This window comes from Ammodytes marinus (genome assembly GCF_949987685.1).
Source record: "Ammodytes marinus genome assembly, chromosome: 5".
Taxonomy (NCBI): domain Eukaryota; kingdom Metazoa; phylum Chordata; class Actinopteri; order Uranoscopiformes; family Ammodytidae; genus Ammodytes; species Ammodytes marinus.
The window spans coordinates 32,524,093-32,544,492 of record NC_137234.1 but is presented as its reverse complement, the minus strand read 5'-3'; positions in this window follow the sequence as shown (position 1 = coordinate 32,544,492).

Here is a 20,400-nt window from a genome sequence, read left to right as displayed (position 1 = left end):
ATCTCCCTTATTTTTGGAATTTAGGGCCAACAGACCTTGTTTACATAAAAGTATACCATTTTTTCGAATTAAAATAACAGACAATTCATTTTTCGACTATATTTTATTTTGACTATATGACTTGTCAGAGAGTGGTATATGTCAATGTTTAGTAAAGAAAAAGTTTTTGAATCACTTGAATTTTTTTAATAGGAGCAAATAATAACACCCATTGTCCTCTGGGGTCATATTGACCCCACCCAGCTAAGCATAAAGTATAAATAATCACCAACCTCTGTGTTTCAACTTTTTTGTTAACTTTATTCCAACTTATAACATGACATAAAAAACATAACAACACAACATTAGAACACATTTAACTTTTCAAAATAAACTTTTAGCAATGAAGCCAGCCTGGATATGCCCCTCAGTTACATGCGAGGCAGGTAGTGATAGAGTGATCTTTGCAGACCAATGCATTGCATTTTTGGCACCTTGCTGATACTTTTGTATCAGTCAGGCGAGGGCAGAACCTGCCCCTTCCCCTCTTGGGTGATGGACCAGGAGGTGGACGACGGGGGGCAGCTGGGCGAGAGGAGGCAGCTGGGTGGCAGAACTGCTGGATCTCCATGACGCATCTGGCAGCGGCTTGTGTGCGGGGAAGAACCTGTCAAGTGAAATCAAACTTAATTATAACTAGGGGTGTAACGGTACATGTATTTGTACCGTACCGTGACGGTACAGGCACGTATTTGGTGTTACAGAGGTGGACCGCGGTCCGTTTGTGGCGTACATAGCGTTATATGGCGAATGTACAGGCTTGTTTTGCTGTGTGGAACTTAAAACTTGTCGTCGGAGTTCCCCCCGGACCATTTAGCCTCCGGCTCGGCTCGCACGTGCGCAGTAGCAGCCAGCGAATGAGAGTCTCTTATCTCCATGGTGAGCATGAGGGTCAGGCAGTTTTGCTAACTTAGCAACTTTGTCGCTATATTTAGCGACTTTTCAGACCCCTCTGGCGACTCTTTTTTCAAAAAAAGCGACCAGCGACCAATCTAGCCGCTTCTTCTGGTGTTATTGGTGACTTTTGGAGACCCTGCCTGTCGCTAAAGCATGTATCGCTCTTAACTTCTAAACGAGCAGCGGGTGACTCCGCGGCCACTCCCCCCGTCCCAGAGCACTGACAGGCGGCCAAGTTTTCACGCAGCAGTCCCTCCCAGCTGCGGTCAGAGCAAGAGATAAACAGATCTCCGCTCTAGTGTTCCGTTTGCATCCCTACTAGCAGTTGTAGCAGCGTTCCCCCCTCGTTTACAGTCTATCAGTAGTGCAAATAAAGATGTTATACAGTGCTATCGAACAGAGAGCGAACTGCATGACGAAAGTCAACAGGAAACCGGAGCTTGGAGGCGTCCCCCTGTTATTCAAATCCCGTTTGAGAGATAATTTAAGATTCCAGGTGAATTATGAAAACAGTGATAGACGTTTGGAACAATGTCGGCAGAAGGGGCATTGTTTCACTGCGATCGCCTATGCGGCAACACGTCGAACATGCATGCGCATTTTAGAAGGCAACATCCAGGTGTTACTATCACCGTTACTGTGAAGTAAAAATGATGCCACATTGTATCTCCTGCCTGATGCTGTGTAACGCAGTATTGTTACTTTATCTAATTTTCATGGCGTGCACAACATAGAGTGCACCGTCACTGGTGAGGTGGGTTTTGTTGATTTTTTAAGACTACTTGACCACCCAAAAGTTGTGTGGTTTGCCGAAAATCACGCCAATCAAAAAAATTAAAAACAAATAAATAAATAAATAATAATTAAAAAAATACGGGGCGATAGTGTATTACAGAACAGTTTGTGGCGTTCGGAGCGCAGCATCTAGGTCTACTATAGGCTACTGACGAAAATCACACAACACATTGCATCTATTTATTAACAATATTTATGAATTTAGGCTATATTTTGCTAGCCTGGCTCCGCCCGCCCTCCTACTTCCGGCCAAATTTCATTTTCCCTTCAAGTACGATGGTCTGGTAGCACCAGGCTAATATTTTGCTGCTCCAACTCAAATTCAGCCCAGCCAGGCGATAGTTAAGTTTCAGTTTCGTTTTCATCTCCGTGGTATACAGCCGTTTGGACCAGCTGATCGGCTCCCGACAGCAGGAGTCAGTCTGCGTTCCAGTTGTAGCCTACTGGGAAGTCGGATTTATGGTGCCAGTGATAACTGAACTAAATGATAAAATAAAGCGATCTTCTCCTTCCTATATCTGTCTATCTTTATCCCTCCACTGCACACTCAGTCACTACTATCCATGCTAAAAGGAAGCAGGAGTATAACCTCATTTAGCACATTCTTTTTAAATATTTTATATTATTTATTTATTTTCTCCCCCATCTAATTTTGACGATTTTTAGAAAAATGTGTTGGTCTGTAAGCGCTAAGGGAGCATGTTTAAATAAAACCTGTGGACCTTAACTTTTAAATGTATTTTATTTCATGTTTCTATGTGCTACGCAGGCTTAGATATTAAGGTTTTGGTAGACTTGACAATTTGTACTATTTTTTCAGAAAACCCTCAGGCATTAACGACATGCATCCTAGATTGCAATAGTCATCAATGGGTTAAGAGAGCTGCATCAATATTTTATTTTTTTAAAGTCAAAAATGCCCATTAATAGCCTACTGTATATTTTTTCATTGCAATTTTAGTTACTGCACCTACACTAGTATTTAATAAGTATTTTATTTATTGGAGAATTGCAGCAGTATTTTTATATTTGTTATGCATTTTATTTGTATGTTACATACTGTCAGCTAGTTACTGACAGCTAAAGCTGTTCATTCTCCCTTAACTATGAACCGTACCGTACTGTACCGTACCGTGACTTCAAAACCGAGGTACGTACCGAACCGTGACTTTAGTGTACCGTTACACCCCTAATTATAACAATATTTTTTATCACAATGCAAAAAAATAGTTCTAAGTGTGAGGCCACTACAGAAGGAAGAGCAACAGAAATGTAGCTTAATGCTGACCTTGCGTCGCTTGATGTGAGGCAGCACCAGTTGTCGCCCAAGCTCCTCCATGAACAGCCTCCAAAATATTCAGAAATGTAAGTTTGTTTTCCTACATACACATTACATTTAATATGCATTATCCTTTACATATATAATATATTTAATATACTTAACATGTATATAATATTATGAATAATAAATGTGCAATACCTTGTCAAGGTTATCGACACCGCCTTTGTTGTGGTTGTAGTCTTCAATTATTTTTGGCTTTTTGTCCTCTCGGTTGCTCACAGCAGCATCCCGATGTAGCGTGCTCATCAGGAGAACATTTCTTTGTTTTTTTGGAAGATAGGACACCAGAGCATGTGTCTCTGTGAATGCGAACCTGGATGAGAACCGAGCCCTGGAGGTTTTTGCCACTAGTGCAGGGGGAAGCTCAGGCTTATTCCTCCGCACTGTTCCCACCATGTACATCTTTCTTCTGAGCAGCTCCAGGCCAAGGGCATGTGACGTGAAGAAGTTATCACATGTGATGGATTTCCCCTGGAGACCTTCTGTCATTTCAAGGAGAACGCGCATGCCCTGATTCTTTTCCGACTGCGCACCAGCAGGTTTTCCAGTATACACTTGCATGTTCCAAGCGTAGCTGGACCTGGCATCGCATGCTGCCCATATTTTGATTCCGTATTTCCCTGGTTTGGTTGGTACTAGTCTGGCATGACCACTTCCGCCAGCGTCTATTCGCTACGCAAGCTACGCAGCCCTGACGCAGCCCCCTCCTTTTCCGGTTGCTGGCTTTCCCCTATTGTGATCCCCCTCAAATTCGGAAACAATTCGCTCACAGTCAACCCGTGTGCTTATGTGCAGCGCTCTCTCACACACACACACACACACACACACACACACACACACACACACACACACACACACACACACAGGGTGTGAGAAGTCACATTACTGTAGACAGAAATAAAGTGTGGCGATACTTCGGGATAATAATATTGGCGGCGGCGGTCCGGGACGCAGCCTAGATTAGCCTAGCCTAGCTGTCCAACTTCATTGTACAACTACCCCCGGGCAGAAATACCCTCATAAACTCTGGAAAATGAAGCGTGGGGGTTTGAATTGAGCACCGGACCTTATAACCAGCTAGATTAAGATCCGCCGTTCCCTTTCTTTGGTGAATTAGGGACGGGGAAAGATTCCAACGGCTTCCACTATCACCTAGCAACTCTTACGGCTACTTGCTGCAGTTGGTGTAGCGCTCACAACGTCAAAACCCTGTTCTGCCTGTAAACAGACGGACTACGGCTCTGACTACAGCGATAGGAGGTGGTGACATAAGTTCTCGAATGCTAAAAATTCTACTCGACCGCCGTAGCCGTCCTCTCAACCGCTGATGATAATGTTACCAGAGATAACACTACGTGGCTAGTTAACTCCGGTTAAATTATCCCGTGAGCTCCTCGGGGGCTAAAGTGTATGGTGTCTTGACATGCTGGTTAGAAAGCAACACACTATGTATATTCCTTTTGTCTTTAATAGTTTTTGTGTGGCGTTTGCGGGTTTAGCCATTTCTCTGACAGTCTCTGGACGTGAAGACGTTCCATCAAAATAAGTCCCCCCCCCGGCACTATTTTGCAGGACACCGCTGCTGCTTCCCGGGGTTAGCCCCGCCCTAGATGATTGTGATTGGTTTAAACAAATACAAACAGGCTAGCCCAGTTTCCCCACCCGAATAGACGGCTCTAAACAGAGTGCTTCCAGACCATACTACGTGCTGTAGTTTAGTCTGGCTTTGCGAGACTAGGTTGGTACTAGTGCAGTGCCCGTAGGAAGGAGGTAAACAAAGAAAGATATTAGACAGTACATTTGGCTGCTATCAGTGATGGTTAAGTTTACACTGTTGAAGGTTATTATCAGTAACTTAGCCTACTTTGTAGAAGTTGGCTACAGTATAGTAGGGCAACATTCCTTAGTGTAGTGTGTAAAGATAACCACAAACTAATTCCATGTGTTTTGTTAAGTAAAATGAAACACAAAATGTGATAATTAAGTGTTGAAGCCTAAGGAAGAATGGAGCTGTACAGGTGTTACATATACAATCTGATATTATGGTACCATGCAAACTGCCATCCATACTGCACAATGCACTCGAACTTACAATCAGTTGCCTGTATAGTGGCTGCACTGTGTATAAAAGGAGTATACTGCACGCCATGACAACATTGTCAACCCCATTACCATTACTGTTAGGTATTTGAAAGATAAGACTGAGTTTGGATAACTGTCAGTTAACTTGTCAGTAGTCAGCTGTGTGGGGGGGACTTGTGTGCATGCGCAGGCGTCGGCATGGGGGGGTGACTTGTGTGCGCGGGGGGGGGGGGGGGGGGTGTACTTGTGCGTGCGCGCGGGCTTTCAGTTTAGATTTTAAACGGATATAAAACATTTAGTGGAAGCATCCGAGACCGTGCTGTGAATTAACGTGTCATAGCAGTCAGCTGTGTGTGTGGGACGTGGGCGCGCGCTCTGTCTTTCGGTTTAACTTTTTTACGGATATAAAACATTTTGTGGAAGCATCCGAGCCCGTGCTGTATTATTACAGTGAAAATAGTGTTCAGTGCTGTCTTTACCACTAAAGCGGACATGCGCAGCAGGTGAGGAGTTGTTGAGGAAGTAGGCTGTGTCGGTCTGCTGTGTGTGTGTGTGTGTGTGTGTGTGTGTGTGTGTGTGTGTGTGTGTGTGTGTGGCGCTCGTCAGAGGGAGGCGGGGTTTATTCGGAGATTACTTCATGCTCCGTGCTCACGGTGCTCTGTGGCCTTCAGTGTGCGCACGTACTTTTAAAAACTTCACAATGAAGGATGAAGGATGCACACCTTCGTACTTCTAAAAACTTCACAATGAAGCATGCACACCTTTGTGCTGTGCGCAAGCGATATCCGGAAGCTCATGCCGATCTGACTCAAACTCAGAGAGATATGCGAGCCACAAAATTACAGACACACTTCAGGTCACGTGATGCTTCCTTGCTTTATAGATAGATAGAAGATAGATAGATGTACATTCTCATCCACAACTTGCTCAATTTCACGTGATCGACAATATTCTTAACGAGCAATGATCGATTAATCGATTAATTATGCCCATCCCTAGGTGAAACATCAACAAAGTTGCAGCAAAATGTTGATAATGTGCAGCGAATAAAACAATGCAAATTGCAAAGTTAGTTGTGTTAAAATTAGTTGTGTTAGTATTAAGGAAAAAACACAGAAGGTGAGAAGCAGTAAAAAGAAGCATAAAAGAAAACAGGTATGGGAATAGAATGAGGTTAGCATATTTCCAGGGAAATCTTCGTATGCAGCACCTACAAGAGTTTGGAAGCAAATGATGCAGTTAGAAGCAAAACAAGAACAAGTTTAAGTAAAGCTTAACCGATCGCTGCGCGCAACAGAATAAACAGAAATACATACTCATGTGCACAGAGTTAATCCAAACAACAACAAAAAACACAAAACAAAATCAACGATCGTGGGAAACAGAGGTCTCTCTTTTTCAATAATAAAGGACGATTCATCTCTTAAGAGGAAAGAACAACAAGTTGGATCCACAGAGCCAGGAGGAAAAATCAAGCATTCAAAAATGCTGGCAACAAAGTGACCAAGAGTCTAATGGTCAGGCAGACGCCAGAGTTGCCACACAAAACACAGAGAGAGAAAAGGAAAGAAAAAACAAGCCAACTGACTGATGTTGGCAGAACACTGCATTGTCAGAACAACCAACATTAACAACCACAACAACAAGAAAACTCCAAAATCTCTCACTCTCGCGCGCTCTCACTCTCTGGGACAAAACCATAGAGCACAATACAAAACCCCACTTTCTCTGGGGTGCAAAACACCAAACATCCCACTGTCAACAAAACAACCAGACAAGAGGGCCAACCCTGGCCAAATGCATTTTCCACAAGAAAGGAAACGTTTCAAAGGAGTCAAAACCTGCTGGAGAAAAAGAAAATTGGTATCATAATAAAAAACAGGTTTCCTTAAACGGGGCAAGGCAGCAATGCAAATGAATGGGTTGTAGTAAAAGGCATGGAGGGTGTCTATACCGTAAAGGTGCCGTGTTACCAAAGCGTCACCACACCACCGCGCGACTTCAAAAAATTTAACTTTTAACGTTCCAACGCGTGACGTTTAGCCGCGTTGGCCAATCAGCGGTGAGCTTGACCCGACGTCACGGACATCGGCATGGTGGGAGGACAACACAGGCTGAGAAACACCGAGTAGGAAATGTATTTGCGGCTGGCTGGTGATATGAAGCCGCTCGGGGTTGGGTTAGAAGACGTGGGGAAAGTGAGCCAGGAGAATGGGCTTCCTGGTTAATTCAGTGAGCCGATAAACCAAGTTAGCACCGGTCGGATAGCATTAGTTAACTCCCCCGGTTGTGTGCGGCCACCACCTCCATATTATGAACCCAAACATAACGGTTAAGTCCGGGAACTTTCACAACGAGTACAGCGAAGCACCGGTGTTTATGCCTATATCCAGTAGTGTAGTGGAGGGTATACGCAGGTATACGGCGTATACCCACTTATTTTTCAGGCGACATTGCATATCCACTTCTAACGGCCGCCTCCATTCGTTTCCACTGTTGTCAATGTGTTAGTGTGTACTTCCACTGCGTGTGTCTGTGTGTCAGGAGTCAGGACAGTGAACACCCCCCTAATGGCTGTGCCGTTCTGCCAGCTACGCTCTCTCGACCAATTAGATTACTCGAAACATTTTTTGATAGTAGCCGGCGGTTTTTTCTCGTGGCGGATAAATGCTGGTCCAAGCGCTTCCGAGCACATTTTGTTTCCTATGACGCGAAGGCATGATAAAATAAGATATGAAGCAAACTAGTCAGACAAAAATCTGCTTTGTGAATAAAAATGCATGCGTTGCTACATCGCCGTTGCTGTTAGCAAGCAGCCCAGCACCCGCACCTGCTCCGTCTCACAGTCCCAGCCCAGTCGGAGTCGGAGAGGATGTCGATGCAGAAAGTGATACCGCTGCTCCTTCGACTACAACTTTAAATAAAGACGTCAACCACGGTGAGCACTTTAATAGCAGCAGGGACCTTGTAAATTATGTTAATAACATATATTAAGACAATGAAAACTTAAAATGTTAAGTGTACCTGGCCCAAGAAAATGCATCCCTCACCACAAGACAGCCTGTTTTCAATATAATAGGCCTATTCATCCCTCAATTGCTTCTATTGTTTTGGCATCTAACATTAGCCTACCTGTACGTTCCAATTAATTTCGTGAGTCTGTCTGCAAATATGTCACTGAACAGAATTCAGGAGGCTAATTGTAATTAAATAGTTACATCTATAGCCTGTATTTCATTCACTCATGTTGTTTTTTGTAGCAACCAATAATGACTGGCCAGACCTGTGGACAGCCAAACAAAAAGAAGATTTTATGTCCAAGAACCCCTGGTTAGGATATAAAAACAAAAAATTGGGTAAGTTTAGGTTGTTAGTTTGGCAGCTTATATAACAGTTGACATGTGAAAATATTTGTTTATTACAGTGTGTGTGTGTGTGTGTGTGTGTGTGTGTGTGTGTGTGTGTGTGTGTGTTCACTACATACATACAGATGTGAATACTATTGTTACTATTGATGTGAATTTTATTGTTTAGCATGCTTCAATTTGGATTTGTTGTTTGTAGTCTATATTGTTTTGAACATGTTGTTGGATTCTTTGAATTATGTTATTTATGATGATTTATCTGTTAACAGGTACTATGTCTGATGTTTATAAATAGTATTCAGCTATAGAAACCAAATCATTTATTTCATTTTCAGTTTTAGGACTGTGCATTTTTGATGTGTGGAAGAGGATGTGTTTTTTATTTAAGGTGAAATATGAACAAAGCTGCATTGCCACAGTCTGATAAATATTATTTCCTGTTATCCCTCTCTGCTATTGTCATAGCAGTACTTAACCTCTTAAGTATTTCTTTTACATGATGTTTAAAAATCAGTTTGCTGCAGTACACCCAGAGCAATCTTTCCTAAAGTTGGTTTGTGAATGCTTTTTATTTTATTTTTTTTAAATCAGTTTGTTAAAAATAAACTAATCTCTAATCATTTTTGCCTCATCTTGAATGTATCTTATATTCATGCATTAATTTAGGCCTGTGTTGGACCACTACTCGCGAGGGTCTGTGAGGCAGCGCAATTATGGGAAATGTAGGACCGGCAAAAGCGGCTGCGCGCGCAATACAATTTATAGTATACCCACTTCTCCAGGCACCACTACACCACTGCCTATATCTATGCCAGCCACGGTCCCGTCACAGCCAGGTACACAGCAAATACGTCGGTGTTAAATGGTGGGTGTTGGTGTTAAATATAGAGTGTTGGTGTTGTATTAACACCGCTGGGGGACAAAATGACACTGCTTGTAATTTTTTTGAGAAGATTACGTTGTCAAATCTGGGTGTTGTTTACATCGTCGTTAAATTTGGTCATGACGTAGATACTAGCCACGCCTACAAATCATTCTCCTTGCAACCGCCATTTTCTTTCATATCTGGAGCTGACATTGGAAGATAACTTTGAGAAAGTAAGTAGATTTTTCACTATTGTACAGTTTTATGTGGGTACATTGTTCTTGTGATCAGTTACTTGCTTATGTGTTCGAGTTTTAGAACTCTATTTTGCATTGAATTATTTAACATTAGACCTCGCCACCGAAGACGGTTGACCATGCGGTTGACCATGCGGTAGACTAGCCAAATCATAGACTCAGAAATAGAGGATTGTACACAAGTATACATGATTTTACCCATGTGTGCTGTTCATTATCGTCAAAATGAAATTATTTTTATTCATTAATACTTGTATGATGAAGCCATTATCGAGTATGCGTGTTATGTATGCTAAATTCACTGCTGAGAAAGTTAACCTCGATTGCCAGGCAATGCTAGCTTCTGCGAAAACGCGGCTAAGTGTTCTCAAAGAAAAGCACCTGACAGGGGCAAAGTAATTATGTTGTCTAAGTTGGTATTGTCCTTCTCTCCAAAGAAATGCTGGTTCAAGCGGATTATAAGGGAGTCCGCAAATGGGTCCGAGTTCCCACAATTGATGACACCTACGATTTCTTGAAATTTATTGAAGAAGGTAAGTGATACAGCAACCTATCTAAGCGTTGATGGTCCCGCATATGCCTACTAGCCATGTATTTTTAGAATTACGTGATGATGATGTATGTGTAACCCAGGTGTATTTTCTGTCAGCTAATGTTTTTTCGTATTATCACTGAATGGTGCGTTTCTCTAAGTGTTGCGACCACTTCTAAGTTACGGTAGCTTTACGACTGCTGTTTTACGGTTCATTTATCGTCCTCCTTTGGGATTGTTTAGCGGGAAGCTTTCTTGGATGTAGATGAGCAATGTGTCGCCACGCTGATATTCTTCCGGTGTTTATTTTGGAGTTAACTTGTAAAATAAGTATTTTAAGTGTAGTCTTTGCCGCACAAAGTACTCGGTTTGTTTTGATAGTAAACCGGAAGCCGGTTGGCAAAGTTAATCTTAACAAGACCGCAAGAACGAAACTCAGCCGAGTTTATCCACGTTGCTGAAAGAAGCTGCCGCTGTTTCCCGACTGTTTTCCAGTGCCTAGTGGGCGTGAGGAGCCGTCACGTCTTCTGAACTTCCTTGAAAATTATAGGCAAAACACCTCACACTTATAGAGCTCTATAAACATTTTTTTGCTGGCCAGCACTGTACTATTTTTTTTATTCGAAATACAATACAAAGACACTCGAAGACTTTTTTTCTTGAAGACCGCCCGGTAGTTTTTTTCCGTTGCGTGTTCTCAGATATTGAGAGCGTGGAGACAGTCCTCTCTCTATATAGCCTATATATTTTTTTTCGGACAAAGTAGAGACATTTAAAATAATGGACGGGATAGATATACAGTCCCTTGTTGTTGTTTTTTCAGTCCTTGTTGGACTAATTCATATTTGGTTTAACTCTTGAGCGGGAAATATTGTTTTGTTTATTGCAATATTCATATTAGTCAGATCGAACTGAAACTTCTGCCAGGCAGCAACGGCTCGTGCCCTCCTGTGGAGACTGTGGTATGCAAATTTTGTTGTGGGAACCTTGCTGGCAGGGCGGCTGCTGGCGATCTGTTCGTGATATGCTGAAATATCTCTCGAAAGTTGAAATGAAATTATATTGATAGAGATGCACGAGTTATGTTGATAGTTTAACCTATTATGGTTTAAATCATACAATATTTTGAATTTCTTAAAATAAATGTATGAGCCAGTAGTTGGGATTTGCAATTGTTTGTCAATGCCATGGCAACACTGCCGTCCTGCCTTAGCTACTACGTGACGGGCTGTAACAGCAAGTGTGTTGTGATGGAGTCTATTATAGCTCCATCTAAGACAATTACACTACAGACAAGGCTTCTCCTATTTTTATTTGGGTTTATATGTGCCATAAGTAAGCTCCTCTGAGTCCTGTTCACTTAATATTTTCAAATTGATTTCTGCGTTTAAAGCAGGTAGCTAGATATTTAATTTCATTCATGATTCTGACAAATAACCTCAATGTGTTAGTTTAATTGATGTTTTGAAACTGAAAAGATGTGTGGTTTTAGGACCTGATAAGATGTTTTGTCTTTCAGTTTCCACCAAGTTCAGTTTGCCAGATGGAACTGATGTGAACCTGAAAGACTGCGGGGGTTGATGTATCTGCTGATATATTCGATGAACTACTAAGAGCTTCTACAGTGTCATTCAAAGTGTTTACTGAGCACTCTGGTATGTAAAAGAAGAACATATTTTGCTGCGTTTAGTTCAGCATCCACTGCACATCAGAATCTATTATACATACAGTAGGCCTAAAGATAAGTTGAAGGTTTGTTTATTTTCTACAATTAAAAGCAATGATATACTCCACAACTGTTGGAATCCTCTATGAGAATATACCCACAAACAGTTAACCCCCATTAGAAGGTCCTTTCCTTTTCAAACCGTTATGAGGAACATGGTAGATTTAGTACTGTGGGTCTATTTAGCATCCTTAGGAATGGTGCTTTTGAAAAATGGATAATTTGTCTGAACTTGATTAAAGGCCTACTTCACCGGTTTGAATATGAAGGTGTATTGAATTCTGAGATCCTATGTAGTATAAATGTGCAATTTTTTTTTAAATTGGTTCATCCTAGCCTGAGAAAAGGCAGAAAGAGTTTTTTTTTAACCCTATATTAATCTTACTGTGACATCACAGTAAGATAAATATAGGGTTAAAAAAAAATACTTTGTAAATATTACTGTGATGTCACAGTAGGAGAAATCAGTAATATTTACAAAGTAAGGTTTTTTTTTTAACCCTATATTTATCTTACTGTGATGTCACAGTAAGATTAATATAGGGTTAAAAAAAACACTCTTTCTGCCTTTTCTCAGGCTAGGATGAACCAATTTCAATTTTTTTTGCACATTTATACTACATAGGATCTCAGAATTCAATACACCTTCATATTCAAACCGGTGAAGTAGGCCTTTAAGTACGCTCTGTTTCCGTAGCTGAGAATGAGCTCTCGGAGGTCTCCATCTGCTCGGTTGAGGAACAATGCTCTCCACTCGATTCTACAATCTCCTGCTCATCAGTTGAGTCTTCAAGCTCTACAGCAAGCTCATTCTCCACTGTAATTTTAGAGAGTACCAAAGCACGAAGAAGGCAGCTGGTTGATGGACCACCTGACAGTAAAGTGGCAAAAGATGTGAGTTTTAAAGTTGTTATTGTACTTAAGCCAAACTTTTCCAATGTGTTTTTTTTGACACATGTTTTTTGTCCCAGTTGGTTTTTGTGGCCCTTCATCAAAAGCCTGGTGGCCAGGATGTGATCAAAGAGTATGAAAGGACCAAATCGCTCTCTGATCTTACCAGAAAGAAGCTTGTCAACATCTTGGTGGCAGACATGATTGAAAGCCATGGGTAAGTAATTCTGCTGTCATGGCACTTTTGTTTGTCTTGTGATGTCGTGCCATGGTCAACATGGTTAAGTAATTAGTATTTTTAATTTTGTAAATTATGTCTACAACTCACTTAATTTAGGAGGATTCCACCTGTCAATACCCGTACTACTTATGCCCTTGGAATAGTCACCCTATTTCCTAATCTAAAAGACACTTCCTCACCAACTGGCTATGTAAGTACTCTGTAACATGCATATTTCATGCAAATTTTGATTGTGTACAACACAAGAGAGAAGCCTAACTTGGAGATCCAGACGAGGTCCTCTTCTATATGAGATTGGTGTATGTTGTCTATTTCGTTGTCAGGAACATTTCTACGACTCTCACAGTGGGCAAGGATACTTCGCCTATCGATTGAAGACAGTCCAGCGCAACCTTGCAAGTGACTCAAAGAGAAGCCCCAAGCCTGTTCATCACAGTAGCCCAAAGACTTTCCGTGAGGCCACACCAGCTCAACAGCTATCAGGTAGTGAATGCAGAGAAGCAATGTCGACGATGAAACACTCGTCAGACAAGACAATTGTGAAGGACAAAATGAGGGCAACATTCAAGCACAGACAGAAAATTATCCACGATCCAAACCAGACATCTCTTATCCTTGATGAATTCCCTCGCTTCTTGGACACACCAGGCTTGGTAAGAAATAGCTTGACTATTAATAGTGTAATTTAGTTCTTTTATGCACTTTCAGGGCTTAAAGTTTTCAGGCACCATGCCTGAATTCAGGCATGTGGTGTGAAACAAATAAATACAGGGGTTGTGTCCCCCCTAAACAATACCCCTTGATACAAAAATGTTCTGGCTCCTTAGGATGCAATCACAGTGTGTCACATTATGTTTTTCTTGTGAAAACAAATTCTGATGATGCATTCTTCTATTATTTTGTATATTTTAGATTGGCCAAGATTTCACAATGCTCTTCGGTGAGGACATCTCTGGCAAGTTCACTGCAAGATGGCCAACATTTTACAAATCTAGAGTAATTGCCCTCTGCAAAGACCTTCGCCCTAGCACTCATCTGGATGACCTTCTGTCTGCTGTGGAGGAATCCAGTGACTATGGTTGGTAAACATGAATTTATTCTTGATTTTACAGGATAATTATTATTTTCCTGAATGTCTTTCGTTATTGATAGATTGTTGCATTTCCTTTCCCCACTACACAATTAACATTACACTATATTGGGGCTAAGGTGTACAATGGGCATATTACATTCCATGCACAGCAACATGACTGTTTAGTCCCTTGGCTGTCCACCACCTTGATTGACTTTTGGCTGTTGGCCCTCTGCCTCAATTGACTTTTGGCCCTTCATTGAAAAGTATTGGACGGCCCATGCATTATTCTGTGGTCCATGCCTTTATTCTCATGGAGTTCATGTCATCTTAATCCAATAGACATGGATACATTCTTGCATTACTGTATACTATTGTCCATACCTGCATTCTCATAAAGTTTGTGTACTATTGTAACCCACTAGGATGGGACAGTGACTTGGCAGCCATCCTCCTGCTCATTCATCTTCTACCTCCGACGGCAAAAGGAAAAAAACATGGAAAGATCAGTGCCTCCGAAGCTGCCGAGCATGCGGTGAAGTTCATTAAGGTATGTGATTTAGTGCTTTGATTCTTAACAACGGTACATATTTAAGTACATCCACAACATGAAGCCTTATTAGGAAATTAAGAGTGACGACATTAGATGTTGTTACTGTATATCCATCTAATGAATAATGGGTTTATCTGTTATTTGCCCCCCCTCCCCGCTCCCCACTCCCCATTTCTCCAATCTATCTCAGGTGGGGACAAGCATGGCGACCTTCCTTGAGAAAGTTGGACCAACCCAGCCTTTGCTCCTCTGCGTTGGAGAAAGTAGGAGAAGCATACAGAAGTTCTACATCGCCCTGTTTGGCGCAGACAGCAGTGGCCGCCTTCGACAAACTTTTTAAGTCACACTTTGTGTTCGCTGTGTCCTACGATGAGGCGCTGTTCAACTTCTACACATTCCTGCAGACAACAGTGTATGACATTGATGCAGCAACTGCAAAGGAAAGTCCAAGGATCAAAGAAATCAGAGTGAGAATTAACAACATTTAAGCCTGAAAATGTTTACTTGTTTTATCTGCAAGGTACAACATAGTAATTGTTCGGCTCTTTTTCAGCATTTGAAATTTTGTCATGCTTTGTACCCAGGGCGTTTGCTGCGTTTGAGATGTGTAGAGCATGGTTGTTCGTGTGCTTTCAATACTTACTCTGGATTTAAGAAACATTTACTAAGACATCATTCGGCACCCTCTAGTTCTGCTGATAGTTTGGAGAGTGTTAGTGTTTTTGATACTGGTTCACTGCCAGTAGAAACTGTTCCTGTTATGTGCTCTTCCGACCCTAAGCACAGGCCACTTGTAGATATGTGTAGTTCAATTATCGCACAAGTACAGGCATCAGGTGTTCCAAGCACTGTCCAGTCTTTAGTTGTTTCAATGGAAGAATTGGTGAATGATGTCCATATCCAAGCAAAGGAGGCTGTTTTAGAATGTGTTTCGAGTGAAGTATCTGAACAAGTTCACAGCAAAGTCACAGAATGTCTTGATCAGCTAGAAAATCCATTTTCACTTCTCAATACTGAAACAAAGAGGCAAAAGCATTTTGAAAAAAAATGGAAAATTGTTGAGCCTGTACAACATGTTCTCGGGATACGCTATGATGTGCGTAGAGACAAAACTACTGGTCTTTACCGTCAGGTTCCGGTGAATGACAAGTTTGTTTATGTACCCATTTTAGGAACTCTTGAGTCAATGTTTTCAAATCAGGAACTTAGTAGTTGTTTTCAGCAAGTAAAACTTCGTAAGGAAGGAATTCTCAGAGATATTAATGATGGTTCATTCTTTAAAAATCATGCATTATTCTCTCAACAACAACCTGCCATCCAAATCCAACTTTACTACGATGACTTCGAAACAGCCAATCCGCTTGGGTCTAAAAAGGGTATACACAAACTCGGGTGTATTTACTTCATTCTGAAAAATCTTCCAACCAAGCTTAACTCGGTTTTGATGAATATTCATCTTGTTTCACTTTTTCATTCAGAGGATTTAAAGAAGTACGGATTTAGTCCTGTTCTAAAGCCACTCATTGATGACTTAAACATTCTTGAAACAGATGGAATTCATGTGCCGTTTTCAGATACTCCATTAAAAGGGACAGTTATTCAGGTTACTGGAGATAATTTAGCTATACATGGCCTTTTCGGAATGGTTAAGTCATTCAGTGCAACCTATTGTTGCCGGTTTTGTTTAGTTGACAAAGTTAATTTGCAATCCGTATTCAGTGAAGATGACCCAGATGTAACTCTCCGCACAAAAGAGCTCTATGCAGAACATGTCCGTATGGTAGCACAAAATCCTGGTCTTGTCCACTCATTTGGTGTTAAAAGAGCCTGCCCCCTAAATTCACTAAGGTTTTTTCATTGCTCAGAAAATTATGCCGTGGATATCATGCATGATTTGCTTGAGGGGGTCGTACAATATGAGCTCAAACTTCTATTTCAGTGCCTGATCAAGGAATCCACTCTACGTGTGAGGGATCTTTCAGAAAGAATTCAGAGTTTTAACTATGGCTACAGTGAGAGAAAAAACAAACCCAGTGGAATCAAACTTGATGATGGCAGTAATGACCTTGGTCTAAATGCCATTCAGTCATGGTGCCTCATACGCAATACGCCCTTAATGTTTGGTGATCTGGTTGAAAGTGACAACAAGTATTGGCATGTAATCTTACTTTTGATCCAAATTTTAAACATTGTCTTTTCACCGATCATAACTGATGGTATGACATATTACTTAAAACATCTCATTGCGGACCATCACAGACTCTTCATATCAGTTTTTTCAGATAAAAGGCTCATCCCTAAGCATCATCTAATGATTCACTATCCCCGGTGTATTAGAAAAGTAGGCCCCCTAATACACATGTGGTGTATGCGTTTTGAGGGGAAACATAATTTCTTTAAAAGGTCGGTCAAAAATTTCAAAAATATTACCAAATCGTTAGTTAAGAAGCATCAGAATCAATTGGCATTTCATTGGGAGAATTTTAATTTCAAAAGGTTTCAGTTTGGTCCCATTAAACAAGTTCCACCAAGTCATTTCGAAGGCAGTGATGTGTTGAGGTCTAATCAGACATTGAGTGTACTTTCCCTTGTGTCCACAACATCTTGGGTGAAAAACTATGGAACTGAATATCATATTGGAATGATCATTTGTATTGACACTGAACATGAAATGCCTGTTTTCAGAAAGATTGTCAATGTTATTATCAACGATGATAATGCGTTTCTGTTAACTTCAGAAGTTACTACATTATCTTTTGATGACCACCTTAATGGTTTTATAATCGAGGAAGTTGATGATTTGTGTTCCATCATTTGTCTCTCTGACTTGGTTTATTATCGACCATTTGATAGGCAATGTTCACTTATTGATAACCATTTAACATATATTGTGCCCTACTGTTGTTTTGTACGAGATGTGCGTTGATTTATGTCTGATTTGATTGTGAATATGGATTTAATACAAAGGCCATTGTATACAACATTTCTGCATTGATGTCTTTATTATGTAGGTAACCTACTGTGTCAGGAAATACAGTAGTGATAGCCCGCGTAACAACACCCAGTAGTTATGAAAATGACACCCTACAAGTGTAATTTTTTTGTGCATTCAACACTACTTTGGTGTTCATATGTAATAAAAGCTGGTGATATTTTAAAGGGGACATATTATGCAAAAACTCGGGTTTAAATGTGTATTTCCGAGGTCTACTAGAAAAGGTTTTAATGGTCTATTGTACAAAAAGCCCATTAGTTTTCTACCAATGCCCATTTCTTCATTGCCTTTTCAGGCCTTTTTTGGCCTCTCCCTAAAAAATTTGGTTTTGACATCTACCCCCCTCCTATCTACATGGGCGTGCATGCACCGCCCTGCTCATTTACTCTATACCTACCTATATGGGCATGGCACACGCCCAGCTGTCAGTTTTGTTTACTTTTGGCCAATGCAGCATGGAGATCGATGGTACCATGTTTACCTTCATTTCTACAGCAAATATCAGCACACTTATCACTTCTAAACCAAAAGCTTTACAACTGAACCTGGTCAGGCAGGAGTCTGAGCTGAAAACTGTGAAAATTGCATCAAGATTTCTGGTTTCCCTGACATTATCCTCAGGTAAATACAGTTTAAATATGTCACAGTCAGTAACAGAATATGAGCTAAGTATTTATGAATAAACTCTCTAAACTTGTAACATACAACATTGTATGTATGTCTCTACAGGTTAAACTGGGGAATGATCTACAACCCAGTGGAGTGAAAAAGCTTTGGTTGTGAAGCCATGCTGTAAATGTACAGTAACGAGGCAGGAAAGGAATGTATCATGTCAAGATCCACTGGAAAGACATTATCTTTTGTAAAAAAAAAAATATATAGAAACAATTACAGTCAGAGCTGCAAATTATCTGACACCCTTTCAATATCTAGTAGGTAATGTATCATTTGTATTGTGATCACTCATTTATAATAAAGTTTTACTGTTAAAACATGTATTGTGTTGCTTACTGTCACTGTTTGCTTCGTGTAGTAAAGGATTACTTGAAACTCACATTTTCATAGTCAGGATGTTGGAGTAGTTTTCAGACCGATCTACATGCATTGACTTATACGTTTTTTAATTCAACCCTTTATCTCTCTGAAGATTTTTTCTTTGAAACAGTATCATTACATTTTAAAATGACCAAAACCATAGTTAAAAATAAAGCAGTTTATTCATAGCCAGTGAAATGGAAATATAAAGTGTACATAATTCAAACAGAAGCAAAGCCATATTGTATGTAACTGTCCAGTTGTTGCTGGTGGGCCCTGAAGAAGACCACCTGTTCCATCCAGTGAACAGTCCTCTGATGGAACAGATAGTGTGACGGTCCTTGTGGGTCAACGCTCCGTCAGGTCACTCATCTGTAAAACATGGCACAATCAATGTTACATCATGTAGCCTACATAGCATACATCATACATCTGTAGTTATGGCAAAGCTACAAACTAATAAATATATTTTTTCTTCCATTATGAAATAAGATAGGCTACTAATAGATTCAGTATAACCCTTGCTCAAGAAGCAACGAGTTCTGAGTGATACTGTGTGCTTTTTGAAATATAATGGACAGGAAACAAACAGCAGCAGAGGCAAATTACAGTATTCCTGTCTGTTATAGTGTACATTACACTAGAGATGTAATAGGCCTACTGCTGCATGTACCACGACTGCTTGCATAACTACACACTGTCAACAACAAACAAATACTCTTCAGTTTCCAACACACCGTACAGTTTCACCGTCTGGCATTGACATCCGACTGTGGCTGAAATGGCCAGTAGGCTAAGAAATGTAAAAACATGGGTGTCTGTGCTTTTGAGATGTAAAATGGGCAAGTCGGCTGGACCTAGAAAAGGTGAATCTAAAAGAAATGAGCAATCAAGATAACTATTCAGCTTCTCTAAGGGTGACTGTGCATGTTTATCTGTGGTTTAAAGAGATGTAAATTAGGGAGTTTGGCTTGAACCAGGAAAAGTAGTTTCTAAAACAGATGGACTAGTCCTTTTTCTAAAAGGAGGCTGTTGAAAACAAGATTAATGATAGATACATGGCATAAAAGTTGTACTCATCCTAAAAGGACAACTATGGAAAAAATGACAAATGCATGTATACAGGCTAGTCCAGCTATGACTGCAAAAATGTGAGTAGCCCTTTTGTTACAGAGGATCCATGTATACACAGGAGGTGTGATCAAAGGAATTTGTTAACAGAGGCATCCGTGTCGCATTCTTGCTAAAGGGAGACAACTGGAGAAGTGTTTGACTCTGCTCCTCTGCTGGAGAGAGCAGCGGAAACGAACATGGCGCCGTATGAACCCACAGTAAATTCATCTGAAAGAAATCACAACCTAGCAAAAACAAGTGAAAACACGTCAACCAGCCCCGAAGGCCGGCCCCTTTTTTTGTAGAGCACCCTAACATACACCTGTGAGACGTGTGAGAAATTTCAAGACGACGACACACCAGTTTGGAAACGCTGCCAAATACAGAGAGTTTTGTGGAACTTATTAATCAATTTTGTTTCAACTCAAAGAAAGTTGATTAATTGATATGAAACAGTTACACACTATAGCTTTAAGTGGAAGATGCTGAACACAAACACTTGCTAATTTTTCATCTCTTCTGGCCTGGCTCACACATCTGTTCCATCTCCTGCTTTACAGTTTTCACACATCACTAAAGGGCTAGGACCTTCCAGTGAAT